This window comes from Tamandua tetradactyla, chromosome 17 (genome assembly GCF_023851605.1).
Source record: "Tamandua tetradactyla isolate mTamTet1 chromosome 17, mTamTet1.pri, whole genome shotgun sequence".
Classification (NCBI taxonomy): Eukaryota; Metazoa; Chordata; class Mammalia; order Pilosa; family Myrmecophagidae; genus Tamandua; species Tamandua tetradactyla.
In genome coordinates, this window is record NC_135343.1 from 46153992 (window position 1) to 46176489 (window position 22498).

Below are 22498 nucleotides of genomic sequence, written 5' to 3' on the forward strand. Positions count from 1 at the left end.
TGACTCAGGGGCTGTTGTTATGGTCAGGGACTTGGAAAGACCATAATTGGAAAATTGGTGACAAACAGGTCTGGGGAAGAAGTATGTAAATAGACCTTTCTGAGTGGGCTAAAATATGTAAAGATATTTGTGTCCCATGTGAATGTGAACCAGAGGGTGACTTCAGCAGAGGAAGATTTTAATAATCAAGTGGATAAGATGACCCATCTGTGGATACCAGTCAGCCTCTTTCCCCAGCAACTCCTGTCATTTCCCAATGGGCTCATGAACAAAATGGCCATGGAGGTATGGATGGAGGTTATGCATGGGCTCAGCAACATGGACTTCCACTCAGCAAGGCTGATCTGACTACAGCCACTGCTGAGTGCCCAATCTGACAGCCCCAAAGACCCACACTCAGTCCCCGATATGGCACCATTCCCCAAGGTGGTCAGCTGGCTACATGGTGGCAGGTTGATTACATTGGACCATCCCTTCATGGAAGAGGCAGTGATTTGTTCTAACTGGAATAGGCATGTACTCTGGTTATGGGTTTGCTTTCCCTGCACACAATGCTTCTGCCAAAACTACTATCCGTGGGCTTAAAGAATGCCTTATCCATTGTCATGGTATTCCAAACAGCATTACTTCTGATCAGTGAACACACTTCACAGCAAATGAAGTGCATGAAAGGGCACATGCTCATGGAATTCTCTGGTCTTAACCATGTTCCCTATCATCCAGAAGCAGTCAGATTGATAGAACAGTAGAATGGCCTTTTGAAAACTTAATTACAGTGCCAATTAGGTGGCAATACCTTGAAGGGCTAGGGTAATGTCCTCCAGGAAGCTGTGAATGCTCTGAATCAGCATCCACTGTATGGTGCTGTTTTTCCCATAGCCAGGATCCATGGGTTTAGGAATCAAGGGGTAGAAATGGGAGTGGCACCACTCACTATTACCCCTAGCGATCCACTAGGAACATTTTTCCTTCCTGTTCCTGCAACCCTGAGCTCTGCTGGTCTAAGGTTTTAGTTCCAAATGGGGGAGTGCTTCCACCAGGAGAAACAACAATGATTCCATTGAACTGGAATCTAAGACTGCCACCTGGTAACTTTGGGCTACTTATGCCTCTGGATCAACAAGCCAAGAAGCAGATTACATTACTGGCTGGAGTGACTGACCCTGACTATCAGGGGAAATAGGACTGCAACTGCACAATGGAGGTAAAGAAGAGTTTTCCTGGAATATAGGAGATCTCCTAGGGCATCTTTTAGTACTACCATGCCCTGTGATTAAAATCAACGGAAAATTGCAACAACCCAATCTAGGCAGGGCTACCAATGGCTCTGAAACTTCAGAAATGAAGGTTTAAGTCACCCCACCAGGCAAAGAACCATGACCAGCTGAAGTGCTTGCTGAGGGTAAAGGTAGCATGAAATGGGTAGTGGAAGAAGGTAGAGATAAATATGAACTACGGCCACATGATCAGTAACAGAAACGAGGACTGTATTGCTATTTTGTTAAGTTATACTATTTAAGTTGTAAGATATCAAGTTTGAGAATGAATATTACCCAAGGACTTGTACCCTATTCTGGAAAGATTTAATGTGTCTCCAGTTATATACAAAATGTTGAGTATTGTTAGGTGAGGAAAAAGAAAATGTGCCTTTTATTGTTTTCTATTTAGAAATTAGGTATGGTTTAAGATGATGAATATAATTGCCAAGTTGACAAGGGGTGGACTGTCATGGTCAGATTCATGTATGAACTTGGCCAGGTGGTAGTACCTGTTTGTCTGGTTGGGCAAGTGCTCCCTGTCTTTTGCTATGAGGACATTTCATAGAATTATATCATGATCACCTCAGCTACATCCACAGCTGATTCCATTTTTAATCAGCCAAGGGGAGTGTCTTCTCTAATGAGTGATATTTAATCTAATTACTGGAACCCTTTTAAGGAGGATTCAGAAGAGACAGGTTGTCCTCCTTCTTCGGCTGGTAAGAAGACTGCCCTGTGGAGTTCAACCAGCCCCTCCATCAGAATCTTCAGCTACACAGCCTGCCCTACAGATTCTGGACTCTACATTCCCACAGTTATATGAGACACTTCTATAAATTTTACATATGAATATTTCCTGTTGATTCTGTTTCTCTACAGAACCCTAACTAATACAAAAATAAATCCCTCCTAAAAGGATCAAACAAAAAAGGATAATATTTGCATATTAGGAAAAAAAAACAGTCAACTAAGCCAGCTACTAATTTTCTTCTTCCCAAATCCCTTCATTGATTTTATCCCTAACATACCTCAGGTCTTTGCCCCTTAGTTACTTGCCATATCATTCTACCTTTCTGTCCTGCTTTTCTTTCTGTTTTCCTCACTCATTGCAACACCAGCGCTACACAGTAGGGCAGAAAATTTGCTGTCTGAGCAATTCTAATTTGTTTTTATTTCCTCTCCATCTATTATTCCTCATTTCCCAACAGTAAACCAAAAATAAAAGTTGACCAGAATAAGTAACACACACCAGAATAGCTAAAATTAAAAAGACTGACAACATCAAATTTTCCAAGGAGGTAAAACAATTTAAATTTTCAGATATTGATAGTGAGAGTATAACATGTACAATTACTTCACAAATGGTTTTGAAAGTATCTTGTAAAATTAAGATCTAGGGTGGGCCACGGTGGCTCAGCAGGTAAGAATGCTTGCCTGCCAAGCCCGAGGACCCGGGTTCGATTCCCGGTGCCTGCCCACGTAAAAAAATAAAAAAGAAAAAAGAAAATAAAATTAAGATCTAGAAATTCCACTCCTGGCTTTATTTTGCAAATAGTTTTGAAAGTATTTTGTAAAATTAAGATCTAGAAATTCCACTCCTACCCAAGAGAAATGAAACATATTTCTGCAAAAGACTTGTAACAGATGTCCGCAGTAACTTTATCCATAATAGCCCAAAATTGAAATATCCCAAGTGTCCATCATCAGGAGAATGGATAAACTCATACAAGGAAATACTACTCAGCAATAAAAAGGAATTAATTACTGAAACAAGTAACAACATGGATGGATCTCAAAATTATTATGCTGAGTAAAAGAAGGCTTATATAAAAGCCTATATTATACAATTCCATATAACTGAAGATTTAGAACAGGCAAAAATTAATCTATGGTGGAAAAAAATCAGAATAATGGGGAATGAAGAGTTGGGGTTGAGTAGAAAGGAGCATGGAGCGACTTTCTGAGGTAATGGTAATGTTCTATAGTTTGATAAGGGGTTGTATTAAACAACTATACATATTTGTCAAAAACATCAAATATGAAAAAGTTTTGGTAATGGATGAAGGTATGGTAGCACATTGTGAATATAATTAACACAACTGAACTGTATATTTAAAAGTATTTAAAGTGGGAAATTTGGGGTTACATATGTGTTGCCTGCATAAACATTTTTAAAAACCATACAACTGTAAACATAAACAATGAACCCTAATGTAAACTATGGACCACAGTTAATGGTGTAATTATAATAAAATTGTTTCATCAATTGTACCACACTAATGAAAAGTGCCACAAAAGTACCACACTAATGTAAAGCGTTAACAACAGGGGAAACTGCGTGTGTGTGTGTGTGTGTGTGTGTGTGAGAGAGAGAGAGGGAGGATATATAAGAACTCTGTGTTATCTGCATGATTTTCTGTAAACCTACAACTACTCTAATAAAAAAAAAGCTTAAACCAAAAATATGTAACGGCCTAATGGATGACAGAAGGATGGATACAACATAAAGCAATTATAGTAAAATTTAATTATAGATTCTAGGTGGTAGATAAATATGGGTGTTGACTTCCCAATTCTTTCAACTCTTCTGTATGTTTGAAATTTTTCAGGTTAAAATGTTAAGAAAAGAGTAAACTTAAATCTCCACTCAAATTATATTTTGCTCAGTCACTAGAGATAGCCACATCTTGTGGCAAGCAAAGTCAGACACTAGGGAGGCACACTGTCCTACTTAGCAGTACAGTCAAAGTGGTGAAGCAGCAAGCTTTACTGGAGAGGCGACAGGTCCCAAAGGATGCGTCAAACAGAAAACTCACTGGTGCAAAGCAGTCTCAGAGCACCCACACTACTACTTACTGCAGCAGTACCTTTGGTGACTATTTTCTTAAGTCAAAAAGCCAGCAATAACTTCAACCAGCATTAAATCCCCTTTAGGGAAATCTGCCACCACTACCCAAATATTCACTAACATTCTTAGCAGCTTTTCTTCTGTAAGTACAACCAGAAGTACCTTCAAACAAAAACACACACAGCTTTGAATTGTAGCATGGGACAGATTTATGGAATATGGAAGGCATTAAAGTATTCGCTTTCTCTCTGAAAATAAAGAGCTCAGACTCATAAACAATGCCTGAAAGGCATTTCAGCAGCTTAATCCACACAGGACATGTTTTGCTTTTTGAGACAATCAGGAACTGTTTGGTACAGGAAACCATAAACAACAAGAATTTGGCTTAAAAAGGAGAACAAAATAAATGCTTTTTATGGAAATTACTTAACATTTTTTGAAAGGGTTTATTTGTATATGACCAAGTCTACAAGACATAGCTTGTACATAAGCAGCAGCTATTACAATATATCTAATATTGATTGACTTCTCACGACAGTGGCACTCAGTAAGACCAGTCTGTCAGCATTTCCAACGCAACTACATTTGTTAGGCTTAATAATTCCCTTTTTCCAATTTTCTCCAGACAGAGAAAATCACCTAGCTAGTTCTTAGCATTCAGACTCAGCCAAGAGTTTTCTTTTAAGTTCTATTACACATGAAGTCTAGAGGTTGGGTAAGTGGTTTTCCTTAGGTAAGCTCAGTTGTAAAAAAGCCAACCACAGAATTTTGCGCAACATGCAATATTCAAATTGACTCAGTTAATAAAGTTTAAGATAGAATAAAACAGACAATACCATGAGGTAATGAGAGCGAGATACTCTATTAGAGAAAAATTTATATTTTCAATAGGTATCTTAGAATGTACAACTATTATGGAAGCAAAGCAATTTATGAATCGGGTACAGAATTTTTGCCAAGGGATAGTATCTGAAAAAGTTCAGGTTTCAGAGATAAAAGATTAGTGTACTTCTGTGTAACCACAAGGAAGATTTTGAATTCTTTATTCATTCCAATGGTAAAATTTGTTTGTACATTTAATCACCATCATTGTCCACTCTAGTCTAGTAAAATTAACTAAACTTTCTAAATAATTTTTATTTAAAGATTTTTTAATTATTTCTATTCAAAGTTCAATATTTGAACTTCTCATATAAGGTATATTAACTATTGTTGCTATAATCTTATTCTTTCAGAGTAAAAAGAGGAAGCCCTGAACAATACATATAAACAGCACCTACACTCCAAATAATGATATTCAGCACAAAATATGCTAAACAGAGAGAGAATACAAATCTCGCACATATTAAAATTATAAAATCTTAGTTTCTTCCATATTTTTACTTGTGTTTTTCTTATTTGATGGTATTTTATAGATAGATGCTCAGAAATACACTAACTGCTAATTACTGGGCACTATTTGCAAACTGTACTGGTTTGAAAGGATGTATATACCCTAGAAAAGTCATGTTTTAATCCTAATCCCACTTTGAAAAGGCAGCTGTTTCTTCTAATCCCTATTCAGTACCATGTTTGAGACTTTAATTAGATCATCTCCCTGGAGATATGACTCAATCAAGAGTGGCTGTTAAACTGGTTTCAGTGGAGGTCTGTCTCCATCCATTCGGGTGGGTCTTGATTAGTTTACTGGAATTCTATAAAAGAGGAAACATTTTGGAGAATGAAGGAGATTCAGAGAGAGGAGAGAATGCTGTAGCACCATGAAGCAGAGAGTCCACCAGCCAGTGACCTTTGGAGATGAAGAAGGAAAATGCCTCCCAGGGAGCTTCATCAAACAGGAAGCCAGGAGCAAAAGCTAGCAGATGATGCCTTGCTCACCATGTACCATTCCAGCCAAGAGAGAAACTGTGACTGTGCCTTCTCACTTGAGAGAGAAACCCTGAACTTCATCGGCCTTCTTGAACCAAGGTATCCTTCCCTGGATGCCTTAGATTGGACATGTCAATAGACTTGTTTTAATTGGGACATTTTCTCGACCTTAGAAATGTAAACTAGCAACTTATTAAATTCCCCATTTGAAAAGCCATTCTGTTTCTGGTATATTGCATTCAAGCAGCTAACAAACTAGAACACAACCTATCATTTTACTCAATACTGTATAGCATTTTTTTCACTTTTTTAAAATTTTTCCTTTCTCTTTTTTTATACAGCATTTTGTTTGGTTGTTTTCTTTGGTGAAACTAACTTCTAGGACTTCAAATTAAAGATGGCGCATTGAACATACACACCGAACTAAATGAAGTCCTTCCTCAAAATTTCATTAAAGCAAAACCAAACAGCCTTTTTTTTTAAAGGCATGAACCCACCAAAGCCTACAGCAGAAGAACAAACAGCCAAAAACTTCTGGAAGTTGGAAAGCAGAGTGACCAGAGAGTAACTGACTTAGCAGACCAGACAAAGTAAGTAATAGGGAAAGCCTGACTTACATTACATTGGTACACTAGGTACCTACCTCTGGCAGGGTAGGTGGAAAATAAAACTAAAAGGGATTTAGTTGGAAGTCTGTTTAAGAAGTAGTTAGACCCTCACGTCCTGTTTCCAACTTCATCTACTGAATCAACAGTCCCTCCCTCACCACAGAAAGAAACTGGGGGGTTATTCTCTAGAGATGGTAAAATAGAGGGTCTCTGGACCGTGGGATGGCTGCGACAACTGAGGAGAGGAGAACCATTCTGAAAACCAGGATACACTAAGGGTCTACACACTGAATGTGAAAACCCTCCCATTTTCTTCCCCTCTTTGATCCCCTCAAATGCTGGCAGGCAAGAATGATTCTAGAAACTCCTTCCTAGAGTAATTTTGATAAACTCTCCACAAAAAAATCACTAAATGATACTGACAAAGGAGGTTTCCCCCAGGAAAATGATCCATTGAGATCACCCTACAAGTGGAATGACTTAAATGCTAGGGAAACTGCAGTTGGATTAAGTCCAACATCAAACACAAAGACAACAGCCTTGCTAAGAGATTATACACAAGGTAATACGCATACACATATAAGGACAAATATACAAACATGTTTGAAAACACTTTCAGGGAGTTCACAAATCCATTGCCAAAACCCTACTATAGAATACAATAAGTAAAAATTGCAAATGTCAAACAAGATATTAAATTATTTCAAAATTTTCAGAAATAAAATAGCAGAACACAAATGAACAACTTGGCTAAAAATGATTTAGCTTATCAGAGATGTCAACTACAACAAAAATAGGAAATACATCCAAATCCACTTTTTACTTAATATATAAATTTATAATGCATAACAAACTTCTTTGATCCTAAAGTTTCAAACACACCTTCTTAAAAAAAGAGGATACTATTATTTGGTGACCTGCTGTTGCATTTGTCTTTAGCAAAAGATTAGCCAAAGATTCTATAAAAAATACCAAGGACAAATACAAAATTTTATATCCATTTACTTCATAAAGAGTAGTTTGCAGTTAGATTCTGAGCTATCAAAGAGGCAGGAACATTAAGCGCTACCACACAACGACAGCCTAAATCTCAAAACACTGAGTTTCAGTTAATGTTGAAAATATCACCATTTTAATTTTTTAAATGTGTAGCTACAGAACACTAAAGAATTGAACACCTTACTCAATCCAAAATAAATGACTAAACCTTCCCTCTTCCCCTATTTTAATTTGTCCATAACAAATATCATCTGACATACTATATGATGTCTTATATTTAATAGGGACTCAATAGTTATTTGTTGAATGAAAGAACAAATGAAGAAGTATAAATTATAAAGACAATTAATCTTGACATTTTTAAAAACTATATTCAAATTCTGAGATATTATTAAATAAGGATAATCTTCCAAACATCAAAATAAATTAATGAGGTGAAGCTATTAAATAAAGAGACTACTATGTGATTATTAACAAGTTCAAAATGTCTTTTCTATCTCCCTGACTATCTTTTATAACTTTCACTGCACAAAGAATTATGTAGAATCTCCCTCTTCCTTTTTCACAGTATTCATCAATTTAAAATGTTTCATATAAGGTAAAGTCTCCCATTTGAAACCTATTATTTGAAGATGACCTTTGGAAAGAAGTGGCACTCACTAGGATTTATGATTGGCTACATTTTCTCTCAGTGCAAAATTATGCTACAAAGTCCAGGAGAGGGCAAGCAACCGTGACTCAGTGGCAGAGTTCTCTTCGGCTATGCCAGAGACCAGGTGTGATTCCCGAGCCTGCCCATGCAAAACAAAAAAATTCCAGGAGAGGAAACTAAGTGGAATCTTAGGTTTCAAATTTCTTTTACATGACGCCATCTCTAATACTCTCAGAGCAAATTCTAATTGACCCAACCAACACTCTAGGAGAGAGAAAAACAGATGATCAATTCTTCCATCCACTCCAAAACTATCCTTAAAAGAAGTTTAAGGGAAAAATACTCTTTAGAAATAGGATCTTCATGGCTGAAATGCTGAGCTTTAATACTAGAGGAAAAGGAAGAAACTGTATGAAATTCAATAAAAGTTCTAAAATGGTAATCAAACAGAAAACAAAGTTATAAAAGAGAAGCAGGGAGATAGAAAAGGCATTTTGAGCTTGTTAATAATCACATAGTAGTCTATTTAATAGCTTCACCTCATTAATTTATTTTGATGTTTGGAAGATTATCCTTATTTAATAATATCTCAGAATTTGAATATAGTTTTTAAATATATTTAAAATATAGTTTTTAAATATATTTAAATATATTTTTAAATATATTCAGAATTTGAATATAGTTTCCTTTTCCTGAACCACTCCTACCTCCATGTCAAAGTGTTAAGAAGAAAGAAAGAGAGGAGGAGATTAAGACATTTTATTTAAAAAAAAAAAAAAAAAAGAAATATGATACATCACAGAAAACACTTAAACGCAAAACAGACTCCAATGGTCTCACCTGGTAAACTGGACTATATCCATATTGGGATTTTTTTTTTAAGTAGGTTTATAAAAGCAAGTCCTGAACATAAAATGTATTTGTTTTCTCAATCCAGGATCCAGTGTATGTAATGCTTTCCTTTGCTTGTGAAGTTGTTCAAATTATGCCTCTCCACCTGAAGTATATCCTAGATGATACAAAGTCCTACAGTGAATCCCCAAAACCATATTTTGGACCATTCTGAAAAACAAAAGGGCACTGTATAGGATCAAACAATTCTTCATTCGCTGGAACACAAAGTGACTATGATAAAATACATCAATGTTTGGGGGGGTGGTATTTAAATTCATACCTCGGTATAATTGCATCTGCTTTTTACTGACATTTAGTACTCCCTCTTCATTTTGTAATCCTTGATCTTCTGTCTGTTCCCTCTGGTTCATCCTCCTCTTTCCACCAATTTCTTCAACCTCTTTCTTCTATTTGCTGTGCCACTAACCCTTCTTACTCTACATTCCTTATCCTTTCTGCTTTCTTAACAAAATATCTAAATCCTTATAAAGAACTGACTCTCTCTCTATCGTAACCCTCCATAAAAGCATGGCAGAATGTCTAAGGAAATGTCACTTGAGATACTAATGTTGCCTATATTGCCTTTAAGGAAGTGCTGATCCATGCCCATGATATAAATATGTACTTCTTTTTAGAAAGAAATCCTTGATATTGAAAACTCTAGATACAAACTAATCTGCCTTGTAAAGAGCTTGCTTCCATCAAGAATGAACTCATATTTCAACCCAATGACCCTCAAATCGAGCTTCAGAAGTTAGATAATTCTTCTACCTTCATGTCTTGGTCCAAGTAAGGTTTTCTAACAAATGTTCAATGGGAATTGAGAACTGAAGGACATGGTAATACAAACTATTATTTCCATATGGGTTTTGCTGTTGTTATTATTGTTTAAGGAAAAATGGAAAGGTTTTCTTTCCTGTTAAAACGCCATAGAAACAAATAAGCTGCTAAACAATCCTGGATGTCCCCTGGGCTGCATATATACACATGCCGAGTCAACCTTTCTTTTTGTAGTCCTGCATATTGCTACGATAGACAGATTTCAGCCCTTCCATTTCTAGCAAGACATTTCTCTGTATGTCATTTGGCAGATGCAGTTGTGGGACTCTGCCAATTCACCCTGAAGCCCTCCATTTTAATCAGTATCACATAAAGTATAACATATGCTTTGAAATGTGCACCAGATCCAAAGTTTTGCCTGGGAACGGGGGTAGGGGTGCTTGGTGCAAATACACATACCATCCCAGCCGCTACTCCATAAGCAATTATTTTTTACCTCTGGCTGAACCAGGAGAACTGTCAACACCAACACATTGCCAACAAAAGGAAAGGTTATGGGGTCAAAGCTGAAAAGAAGGCTAGATGCTTTGGGGGTTCAGCTTGGACATTTGTTAATCCTGTTGGCCACATGGAAGAAGCATTCTCTTTAGTCAGCAGGACACAGAGAAGCAAAGGTATAAAAGAAGTAGCTGTGAGTACACTAGAATTTTAACAAAGCTTTTCAAGAAGTGAACTCCTAAGTACAGTCTCAAAGCTGCTACCATACTATAGGACAACTACAATGTCAGAATAAAAAGCTAAAGAACTCAGATTGGCCAACTTACACACATTAGTAAACTACAAATGTCAAGTGGGTTTTGTAGCAAAGATTAAAATAAACCTCATACACTTGAAATATACTTTTTTCTCTCCCATCATAAACACAAGTTAGAAATAAATGAAATAGTCTTAAAGCTTTTCTTTGTGTGTAAAAACCAAAGGCAAATGGCCACTGATAATATAAAAATTACTAAAGTCAGAATCTCTACAACTCTCCCATACAAACTCTCAAATACAACACACACACACACACACACACACACACACACACAAATACAGAGTGGATGAAATTTTTCCTAAAATGCCAGCTATAAAGCATATGAACACTCGACCACTTCCACAAGTAAAATTAATCTCTTACAACCAAAATAGTAAGTACATTTTATTATCTCATGAGTCATCTTATGATCTATTTGTGAAGGCTAGCCTAGATCACTGCATTGAGAAGAGCTCTAAGGCTTAGTCTAGGGTAGTGGGAAGAGTGTCATGCAGAATCACTGACATCTCTCAGGGTTGACAAGAATCACCATACCATTGTCACCGATTTAACATCTCTGACATGGACTTAACTTTTCCACATCAGTGAGACCAATGGTTCCCAAAGTGGGGGTGTCTATCCCAGACAATATAAGTGCAAAAACATAGCACTTATATTTATATATACTTTCATCTTTAAAATCGAAGACATTAAACTTTATTAATATTTAAGAATTGACTCTGGCATCCTCACTTCATCTGTATGCCAGAGAGTCACCTATCATGTAATGATTCAAACTGAGGAAAGACAATGCAGAGTTGTTAACAGTGATACTCTCCTTTGCTGATTTTTTAAATCAGTTTCTTATGATGTATGCTAAATTACCTAGACCCAGCTAAATAAAATTAGCCCATATTCTTTAGTTTTATTTGAATTTGTACAAAGTAGACGAGTGGTTTTAAAATATTCCTACAAAGAAGGTATGGTTTGAAAATAATATAATGATGCTAGCAATTGCAAACGATAAAAAAATAGAAGAGTTAATACTTCACATTTGGAAACATCATTATAATAATGTTGCCTAATGAATTGTGCCTCCCTGTGCCCCTGCCCTTTTGCAATATAGCACTGCTGCCCACCCTATCAAGAGGTGGACACTATTTCTCCATCCTCTTGAATCTGGGCTGGCCCTGTGACTTGCTTCAACAAACAGAATGTGATGGACAGAGAACAATTTCTGGAGCTAGGTCCTAAGGGGCTTAGCAGTTTCACTTCTTGACCTCTCTGATTCTTATGACCCTGCCATGATAAAGCACAATTTAGCCTCACAGAAAATAAGAGGCCCATTCAACAGCTGGCATCAACTGCCAGACAGCCAAATGATTGATTCCTAATTCTATAACACTGCCCAGCCCAAAGTGCTGATTCATAAGAAATGAATCAGTATGGTTTTAAGCCTTAAACCCTGGCGTGGTTTACTACACAGCAATGGACAGAACCCATAGTCAATCATAACGTGGTATACATGACAACCGAATAATAAAAATGACGCTCAAAATTAGAAATTATCAAGAAAGCACTGTGTTGGTTTGAAAAGATCTATGTACCCTAGAAAAGCCATGTTTTAATCCTAATTCCATTTTGTAAAGGCAGCCATTTCTTCTAATCCCTATTCAGTACTGTATGCGTGAAACTATAATTAGATCATCTCCCTGAAGATGTGATTTAATCAAGAGTGGTTGTTAAGCTGGATTAGGTGGAGGCGTGTCTCCACCCTTTGGGTGGGTCTTGATTATTTTACTGGAATCCTATAAAAGAGGAAACATTTTGGAGAATGAGAGAGATTCGGAGAGAGCTGAAATGCTGCAGTACCACAAAGCAGACCACGAACCAGTGACCTCTGGAGATGAAGAAGGAAAACGCCTCCCGGGGAGCTTCATGAAACAGGAAGCCAGGAGAGAAAGCTAGCAGATGACACCTTGTTTGCCATGTTCCCTTCCAGCTGATAGAGAAGCCCTGACTATGTTTGCCATGTGCCTTCTCACATGAGAGAGAAACCCTGAACTTCATAGGCCTTCTTGAACCAAGGTATCTTTCTCTGGATGCCTCTGATTGGACATTTCTATAGACTCGTCTTAACTGGGACATTTTCTCGGCCTTAAAACTGTAAACTAGCAACTTATTAAACTCCCTTTTTAAAAAGCCCTCCTGTTTCTGGTATACTGCATTCTGGCAGCTAGCAAACTAGAACAAACACTATTTGAAAAAGGGATTTAACATATTGTTTTTAACAATTAACTGCTCCCTAAATGTATATCCTATCCTAAGATACTAGCTAATGTGAGTAATGCAATATATATATATATATATATATATATATATATATATACACACACACACACACACATATATAAAATTTTTGAATAATAAACAAACATATTGGGCATATATACTCAAAAATATTTTACTGAAGGTGGTAAATAATCAAAAAGTTTTGAACAACTGCACCAATGAAAACAGCACACATACTATTTAGTCTACCTCTATTTCCAGACATTACAAGTCCCAAACTATTTCAGAAAGAATAACAGTCTCCTTAGTTTTCATATTATAGATTTAACTAATACAATGCGCTTGCACTTTGCAGTATTGTGTATACTCTTCTTCCATGTCCACAAATATTTTACAGATAACAGATCACTACAACTAAATGACTACCTTTAACTTGTAAAAAAGAGCAACAGGATAAATCTAATTATATTTCACTGTAGTCCTAACTTAAAACTGTCTAGGGACCCCTGATGACTTATGTATAGATTAAATTCCAAGATTCTTAGCATGGCAGATTTCTATCTTGAATGAACAGTGATATCATTCTATGAGACAGGAAATAAAGGAAGAAAAGCATCTGATGGTTTGATATGACCAATGAAAGGGGATCTGAGCATGTCAAGTTCTAAGTAGAAAGAGCTACCAGAGACGGTGAAGTTGAAGAAAAAAGGAGGAGAAAGAGAGGATAACTGACAGAACCAGGAAATGAGAATGAAAAGAAATAGCTTGAAACAGAAGGAATATCCTCTTCTTCTAGAGCAGAGTTAAACCAATAAAGAATGGTAGAGACATAGATAGTTAAGGAAAGAGGGTGCTGAAAGCCAAGAGAGTTTCTGCCCAATAGTCTCCAGCTTCTCTATGACATTGATTAAGGAGTAAGGTTCCCCACGAAGAATAAGGACATTTTCTCTGTGAAGGAGGTAAAAATCTTCACCAACGTAAAGTGCCTTTTTATGTCATATTGACTAACAGAAATATTTGAATGGACACAAATATTAGGCTTCCTCATACTATGCTATCTCTAGCTATTTCAAGTCAAAATTAGAAAAACTTTTTCATTGTTATTTTGTCCTTCTCTATTTCTTCAGTCCACCCATACAAAAAAATACTATAGGTTGAGTTCATCCCTGCTCCAAGGAACACCTAGAGAAGTGACAGAAAAACAACCAGGACAGCAATTCCCAGGAATAAGTGACGTGGGAGGGTCCTTCACACCACATAGGGAGGCCCTGATTGAAAAAGCAGAAGAACTGAGACCCAGAGAACCTGAGACCGTCCAGCTACGGCAAACAGCCTAACATCCCCTTACAAACAGAGGCCTGGAGCCCACAGGAATGCACAGAAAGGGAAACCAGGACAAAGAAGTAAGCCAAGCCGCGTTCCTCGAAAATGCTACCATCACGGGTGCTGCCACTCCCCCATTACCCCACACCCCACAAACCTGAACCCTGTCAAGTGATCCACCACCATGCCACAAGAACCCCACTCCAACCCCCTTCTCCAAGCATCCTCACCCCACACATGCACTCAAGCCTGTCCCAGCCCACCCCATCTCCCACACAAACACACAGTCTCACCCTGCCCCTCTGGAGACTCATGCACCCAAGTCCAGCCCCACTCAACCATACCTCTACCTCCCTGCGGTCACCTGTTCATCCTGGCTACAGGCACTCACCTTCATAACCAGGCCACACTCACACCCAACCATACATTCCCACAACCCCACCCCACCCGCCGAGCTCTGCGCATGTACACATCAGTATCCAGGTACCCATACACATGCATGCACCCATTCGTGCCATGCCCCCTTAGTTCTGGGCAAGGATTGACCTGCACACCCAGGCCATACCTACCACCAGCCCATGCAGACGCAATCCTGCCCTGCTGCCCCTGAGCTCTGCACATGAGCACCCCAGGGCCCTGCCACTCAAACCCACACACATCAGGACCTCACCCCCCAGACCTACGCATATGCACAGCCAAATCCTCCCAGCTGGGCACCCATGTATCCATGCACTGACCTCTTGACCCCTAAACCCCATGCCCCCTACCCCACACGAATCCCTACCCCCCAGCACAAGAGCTCTTCTCTCATACCTGGCAGATGTTCTCATATGCATCTGTGCCACATAGCCCCTGCCCTGCACATGTATGCACCCCTACCCCCCCCAACCCCTGCACACCCCTGCCAAGGCCCCACCCACCCAACATTACCCACCCCTGACACACATCCCACAACCTCTGTGACCTGTGCCCTGACTCTAAACATTCGTACATCCGCATCCCGGACCCCCTGTTCCCCACCCTCTGCACAATGACACACCTGTGCCCTGCCCTCCCTGTGCTCCAACTTCTGTGCCCTGTACTCCATACCCTGACATCCACGACCTACATGCTCTACACACCCACCTGTATCCAGCCCACATACCAATCCCAGCATATCCACTCAGGCCCCATCCACCTCTCGATGCTCCCTACCTCTGTATCACCCAAACCACACCTTACTCCTGTGCTCTAAGACCTGCCTGAGTGTGTCCTGCCCCCAGGGCCCCTGCACTGTACCTCCACAATCCCACTACCCAAATCCCACGTTCACAGGTACCAGTGTAGTGTCCCAGACCAATGCATATACATGTACCACAACCCATCATCATACTGTTGTGTCCCTCCCTGTACCCCACATCCTGCTCCACACCCATCCTGCAAACACAAAGCTTTAGACTACTAAACGAAATCAACTTCCAAAGTATCCTTATCAAGATATTTACATGCTGCTAAGACTAACCATATGAAGATGCAAACAGATATAGCCCAGTCTAATGACCAAATTAAAACACTGGAATAGACACAGACTTTGGAACAACTAATCAAAAATGTTCATATAACTCTATTAAATAAAATCAGTGCAATGGCTAATGACATTAAGGAGATCAAGAAGACACCAGAAGAGCATGAAGAGGAATTTGAAAGAATAAATAGAAAAACCAGCAGATATCACTGAGATTAAAGATGCTGTAGACCAAGTCAAAAATATAACAGAGACATACAACAGCAGATTTGAGGAGGCAGAAGAAAGACGAAGTGAACTAGAGGACAGGACAACTGATTTCAAACACACAAAAGAGCAAATACCAAAAAGATGGGAAATTTTGAATTGAATCTCACAGAAATGATGGACAAAACAAAGTGCAAAAATAAAAGAATCATCAGTGTCCCGGAAAGAGAAGAGACAAGTAAAGGGCTAAGAAAATTAGTAGAGGATATAATGGGGAAAACTTCCCAGACATAAATATGCAAATCAAAGTAGCCCAACAAATTCCAAATAGAATAAATCCAAATATGCCTTCCCAGATACATACTAATCAGTCTGTCAAAAGTTGAAGAGAAGTAGAAAATCCTGAAAGTGGCAAGAGAAAAACAATACACTACATTCAAAGGAAATCGCATAAGACTGAGTTCAGACTACTCAACTGGCCCTACAAAGGTGAGAAGGTAGTGCTATAATACATTTAAGATCCTGAAAGAGAAAGACTTCTAGCCAAGAATTCTGTATCCAGCCAAACTGTCCTTCAAAACTGAGGGAGAAATTAAAATTTTCACAGACAAACAAAGGCTGAGAGAATATGTCAACAAGAGAACAGCCCTCCAAGAAATAATAAAGGGAGTTCTGTCAGCTGAAAAAAAAAGACAGGAGAGGGAACTCTGGAGGAGGGCAAAGAATTGAAGAGTAACAGTAAAGGAAACTTAAAGGATAAAAAGACAAAGAGGGAAAAGAATATATAGATCTGACAAAATCCAAAGGATAAGACAGTAGATTCAAGAAATGCCTTTACAATATAACTTTGAATGTTGACGGAATAGACTTACCAATTAAAAGATACAGATTGAGAGAATGGATTAAGAAATATAATCCAGCTATATGCTGCTTACAAAAGACTCATCTTACACACAAGGATACAAATAGATTGAAAGTAAAAGGATGGAAAAAAGATGTTCCATGCAAGGGGTAACCAAAAGAAGGCAGGAGTGGCCATACTAATATCAGACAAAATAGACTTTAAATGTAAAGACATCATAAGAGACAAAGGAGGACACTATTTATTAGTAAAGGTGACAATTAACCAAGAAAAAATACAATCATAAATGTCTATGCTGCTAATCAAGGAACTCCAAAGTACATAAGACAAACACTGGCAAACTGAAAAGAGTGATAGATGTTCCAACAATAATAGTAGGAGACTTCAATACACCATTCTCCCCTATAGATAGAACAACACAGACAGAGGATCAATCAATAGATATTTTTCTGAAGAGTAAATACAGATGGCTAAAGCACATGAAGAGATGGTCATTCTCATTAGCTATAAGAGAAATGCAGGTCAAGACTACAATGAGATACCTCCTCACACCTATAAGAATGGCTGCTATTAAACAAACAGGAAACTACAAATGTTGGAGAGGATGTGGAGAAATTGGGACACTTATGCACTGCTGGAGAGAATGTATAATAGTACAGCTGCAATGGAAGACAGTTTGGCGGTTCCTTAGTAAACTAAATATTGAGTTGTCCTATGACCTGGCAATACCTCTACACGGTATATAACCAGAAAAGCTGAAAGCAGTGACACGAACAGACATTTGCACACTGATGTTCATAGCAGCATTATCCACAATTGCTAAAAGATGGAAACAATCCAAGTGCCCAACAACAAACAAGTGGATTAACAAAATGTGGTGTATATATATGAAATGGAATATTATGCAGCAGTTAAGACAAAATGACATTCTGAAAGAAAAAAAAATGATGTCCTGAAGCACATGACAAGATGGATGAGACTTGGCATAATGTTAAGTGAAATAAGCCAGACACATAGATTCTGTATGATTCCACTTTTATGGCCATGGTAAAGGTAAAATCACAGGCTTATAATACAGAATATAGGGGACCCAGAGATACATGGAAGCTTGAGATGGATGAACAGTGAACTAATAAGGTTGAATTTAATTTTAAGGGAATAGATAGAAGTGATTGTGGTTCACTAGTGGGTCTAGTAATATTACTATATTGAAGGTGAACATGATTGAAAGGAGTTGTATAGACCCATGTGTCCCATTGTTTAATACTACAAATATAAATAAGTTCTTGCATGAACTACTGCAAAGGTATGAATCTTGTACAAAGAGTGTATAATTTCGAGGTATAGGGGGCAAACCACTATTGCATGCTATGGGCTATGTTTAACAGGAAAACATCAACAATACTGCAGCAATACCAGGGGTACATAATGGAGGGGAGGAAGCTGGGGAGAGGTTTGGATTTTCTGTTTGGTGAAGGTGTGTTTATTGGTTATCTTTCTCTTGGAACCAATGATATAATCTAAAATTGAAAGTGCTGACTGACTGCTTACTTTGGCTGTTACACGTGAAACCCAGTAAAGAGAGGTGGCTGAAAGATGAACTAACTGAGAAATAGATTGGCAAACAATGGTTTGTTGTTTACAGTAAAAATATCTTTTTAAAAATCAGTGTTCTAGGACTTCCGGAGAAGATGGCGGCTTAGTAAGACGCGAGGGTCTTAGTTCCTCCTCCAGAAAAGCAACTAAAGAAACAGAAACAATACAAAACAGCTCCCGGAGCCACGACAGAGACCAAAAAGACAGCGTACCCCATTCTGGAACGGCTGAACGGGCAGGGAGAATCCGCTGCGGTGAGATACCCGAGGGGCGCGCGTTTTCCCGACCGGGGCGGCTGGCGACCGGGGTCCCTTCCACACATGTGGCTTCCCGGTCCGACTGGGAACGTTGGATAGCGGGGCCCTCCCGCCACGCTTGGTGTCTCGGGCCAGCTGGGCAATTTGGACCGGCACTCCCCCAAGCCGTGGCGGCCGGCGACCCCCCCTCCATGCGCGCGGTTTCCTGGGCCGACTGCGAGACTCGGGACCCGCAGACAGACGAGCGCCACGGGCGCCACCTACTGGGCAGGAAAAGAAAAACAGAGCCCAGAGATTACACAGAAAAGCCTTTCACCCAGCCGGGTCCCACACCCAGGGAATCTGATCAAATGCCCAGACACCAGCAGAAAATAATGGATGACGCTCAGAAAATTGAAGATATGGCCCAGTCAAAGGAACAAACCAATAGTTCAAATGAGATACAGGAGCTGAGACAACTAATGCTGAATATACGAACAGAAATGGAAAAACTCTTCAAAAACCAAATCAATAAATTGAGGGAGGACATGAAGAAGACATGGGCTGAACAAAAAGAAGAAATAGAAAATCTGAAAAAACAAATCACAGAACTTATGGGAGTGAAGGACAAAGAAGAAAAAACGGAAAAAACAATGGATACCTACAATGGTAGATCTAAAGAGACAGAAGCTACAATTAGTGAACTGGAGGATGGAACATCTGAATTCCAAAAAGAAACAGAAACTATAGGGAAAAGAATGGAAAAACTTGAGCAGGGGATCAGGGAACTGAATGACAATATGAAGCGCACAAATATACGTGTTGTGGGTGTCCCAGAAGAAGAAGAGAAGGGAAAAGGAGGAGAAAAACTAATGGAAGAAATTATCACTGAAAATTTCCCAACTCTTATGAAAGACCTAAATTTACAGATCCAAGAAGTGCAGCGCACCCCAAAGAGAATAGACCCAAATAGGCGTTCTCCAAGACACTTACTAGTTAGAATGTCAGATGTCAAAGAGAAAGAGAGGATCTTGAAAGCAGCAAGAGAAAAACAATCTGTCACATACAAGGGAAACCCAATAAGACTATGTGTAGATTTCTCAGCAGAAACCATGGAAGCTAGAAGACAGTGGGAGGATATATTTAAATTACTAAAAGAGAAAAACTGCCAACCAAGACTTCTATATCCAGCAAAATTGTCCTTCAAAAATGAAGGAGAAATTAAAACATTTATAGACAAAAAGTCACTGAGAGAATTTGTGACCAAGAGACCAGCTCTGCAAGAAATACTAAAGGGAGCACTAGAGTCAGATACGAAAAGACAGAAGAGAGAGATATGGAGTAAAGTGTAGAAAGAAGGAAAATCAGATATGATATATATAATACAAAAGCCAAAATGGTAGAGGAAAATATTATCCAAACAGTAATAACACTAAAAGTTAATGGACTGAATTTCCCAATCAAAAGACATAGAATGGCAGAATGGATTACGACCCAGCAATACCACTGCTAGGTATCTACTCAAAGGACTTAAGGGCAAAGACACAGACGGACATTTGCACACCAGTGTTTATAGCAGCATTATCTACAATTGCAAAGAGATGGAAACAGCCAAAATGTCCATCAACAGACGAGTGGCTAAACAAACTGTGGCGTATACCTACGATGGAATATTATGCAGCTTTAAGACAGACTAAACTTATGAAGCATGTAATAACATGGATGGACCTAGAGAACATTATGCTGAGTGAGTCTAGCCCAAAACTAAAGGACAAATACTGTATGGTCCCACTGATGTGAACCGACATTCGAGAATCAGCTTGGAATATATCATTGGTAACAGAGACCAGCAGGAGTTAGAAACAGGGTAAGATAATGGGTAATTGGAGCTGAAGGGATACAGACTGTGCAACAGGACTAGATACAAGAACTCAAAAATGGACAGCACAATAATACCTAAGTGTAATGTAACTATGTTGGAACACTGAATGAAGCTGCACCTGAAATATAGTTTTTTGTTTGTTTGTTTGTATCTTCTGTTTTTGTTTTTTTCTTTTTCCTTTATATATATATATTTTTTCATTAGTATTATTATTTTAATTCTCTTCTCTATATTAACATTCTATATCTTTTTCTGTTGTTTTGCTAGTTCTTTTCCTAAATCAATGCAAATGTACTAAGAAATGATGATCATACATCTATGTAATGATACTAAGAATTACTGAGTGCATGTGTCGAATGGAATGATTTCTAAATGTTGTGTTAATTTCTTTTCTTTTTTTTGATTAATAAAAAAAAATTTTAAAAAAGAAAAAAAAAAAATCAGTGTTCTATGAAGTTGTGAGGCATGCAACAATGTGAATGAACCTGTGGGGAATTTGGTGAGGCAAAATAAGCCAGAAACAAAAGAGCAAATATTATGTGATCTCATTTAGAAAATACTTATAAGAAAACTGGGGCTTAGATTGTACACTCTTGTAGCAGTCACATTTGGTCCAGAGTGGTAATTGTTATTTCTGGATTTTGAGAAGCTGTTTTATATATGTATAACCTAGTACTTAGAGATTTAAGAATGAAGCTGACCAGGATGGGAATAAGGAAATTCAGGATCCAGGGTTAAGGAAGATATTGTCTTTATTTTAGAACTTCACCTACTCTTTGAAATAAAAGGAAGAAAGGCTTATTTTGTCCAGAACAAAATATTCTGTAGCACATATTCTAATTCAACCTGTTGGATAGATCATTTAAACAATCCAAACACAGGAAGCCCAGAATAAAAATGCGAGTCTTTAACCCTGTATAGCTTAATGTAATACCTGGATATATCCCAGGGTATATTAAGCAGATAATCAAAACATACTGGCAAAGTCCCTTCAGGGGTGGGAGAAAAAATATGGAACTATTAAACTTTACCACTAGGGAAACCCCGGATACTGGTCAAAAATTAGACACTCAAATTTATAGGCCAACCCCTTGATCTTGAGGCTTGCTCTTATGAAGCTTATGTATGTAACGGAGAAGCATACTTACAGGTATGCCTAAGAGTCAACTCCGGAGGACCTCTTTTGTTGCTCAGATGTGGCTTCTTTCTCTCTAAGCCTAACTGTGCAAGTGAATCGATTACCCTCCCCCCATGTGGAACATGACATCCAGGGGTGAATGTCTCCCTGGTGGCATGGGAGATGACTCCCAGGGATGAGCCTGGCCCTAGCACCATAGGATCAACAATGCCATCATACCCAAAAGGGGGAAAAGAAGTAGAACACTAACCTCTCACATGTATAAAATATAACTGAGTCCCATGATAAGCGATTCTGACTTCTAAAACAATATTTCCTTAATTTAAAAAAAATCTCCAAATACTTGAAAATTAATAAAGATCCATTATCCCCATTCTGTTTTAATGGCTATCCACACTTAGAGACCTTGACTGACTACTGAATTTAAACACATACACATGCAAGAAGGCACCAAAACCCGACAAAAGTTTTTTCTTTTCCCCAAGCAAGCATCATAATCTACAAAGAATTTTCCCTGTGCATGCCAACACACACACACACACACACACAACGTAAAAACTGAAAGCTGTTTCAAATTTGCTATAGATGTGCAATTAGAAAAGTATGTCAAGAAGGTAAAGTAGCCTGAATGTCAACAGAAAAACTCATTTCTTTGTAAGCTTTTAAAACAAATAAACTGTAGTCAGTTGAAAACTTTCAGCTAACAGTATAAACTCTTGACATTGCTTTGTTCAGTAACCTCTCAGGAAGAAC

At 38.4% G+C, this 22498-nt stretch overlaps 1 protein-coding gene across 6 annotated transcripts in view; it reads right to left on the reverse strand.

Moving 5' to 3' along the window:
* Positions 1-22498, reverse strand: part of EXOC6B (exocyst complex component 6B) — an 870074-nt gene that overhangs the window by 592668 nt on the left and 254908 nt on the right. The gene's annotated exons all lie outside the window — the stretch shown is intronic.